Here is a 982-nt window from a genome sequence, read left to right as displayed (position 1 = left end):
TCGCACAGCAAGGAATGGCACATCATGAATGCTACGAGTGCTTACCAATTATCACTAAATTCGCTTGCCGCTGCTGGTAACCGATCATGATCAGGATCATGATCATAATATTTTAACAACTTTATCGTAAATGCTCGAATCTCCCGAAGCTCACCATAAAAACGCCAATTTATTCGCTAATAACAAGTCGACATGAAAATTACAACAATTTACTTAAATTCGAAAAACTGCAAACGATTTTACGATATCATCAATGGTAAATGGCTTAAATAGTTCAAATAGCTAAAATAACTAAAATCGCTGCTTTGATCGTGTAGACTACAATTTTTTTCCACTCCAAGACTCCACTCGTAGGCTTTTGTGTGTACAGAAGTAATAACCTGAATTTTCACGCTATTAATGTGAAAAATTTATTGAAATTGGCAATAAAATTCTTTGCAACTGCAATTGAAATTTACTGCAACCGTAGAAATCGTAGTTCTCCGTGCTGCTGGCCTGACGAGGCCTGACTAAGAAGTCTCTCGTTTGCAGCTACTCACTATCTTAAAATCTAATTGCGTTTAAAGACCCCCACTAGCGATTTGCAACAATTCTAAGCAATTACAGCTGCGGGCATTAACAATAAATCGAAGCCACATGTGAACGTTCTGTGAATTTCGGTATTGGCAGCTTTCCGGCAGAAAGACACGAAGCCAATTCGGTTTGGCAGTTGAGTTCACTAATTGTCACGGTATGACTTCAGTTTACGACCTGTTGTAGTGCCGCAGGAGCTTTCACGTTTATTATATGTTGCGCGTGGATTGACATAATTGAACGTTACGATTAGTGTCTGCAGAGATACGGCAGCCTATTAGGTGGTCACAGCTTAACTAGTATAAGATCGCTAGATTTTATTGTCCATTAAAAAATTGCTACGATTGGATATAAAAAACAATGAATCCGCGTTACGACAAAACTGTACAACTTCACCATAAAATTTTAA

The sequence above is a fragment of the Teleopsis dalmanni genome, chromosome 2, assembly GCF_002237135.1.
Source record: "Teleopsis dalmanni isolate 2A chromosome 2, ASM223713v2, whole genome shotgun sequence".
NCBI classification, from domain to species: Eukaryota; Metazoa; Arthropoda; class Insecta; order Diptera; family Diopsidae; genus Teleopsis; species Teleopsis dalmanni.
The sequence above is the reverse complement of the archived record's forward strand: the minus strand, read 5'-3'. Positions refer to the sequence as shown.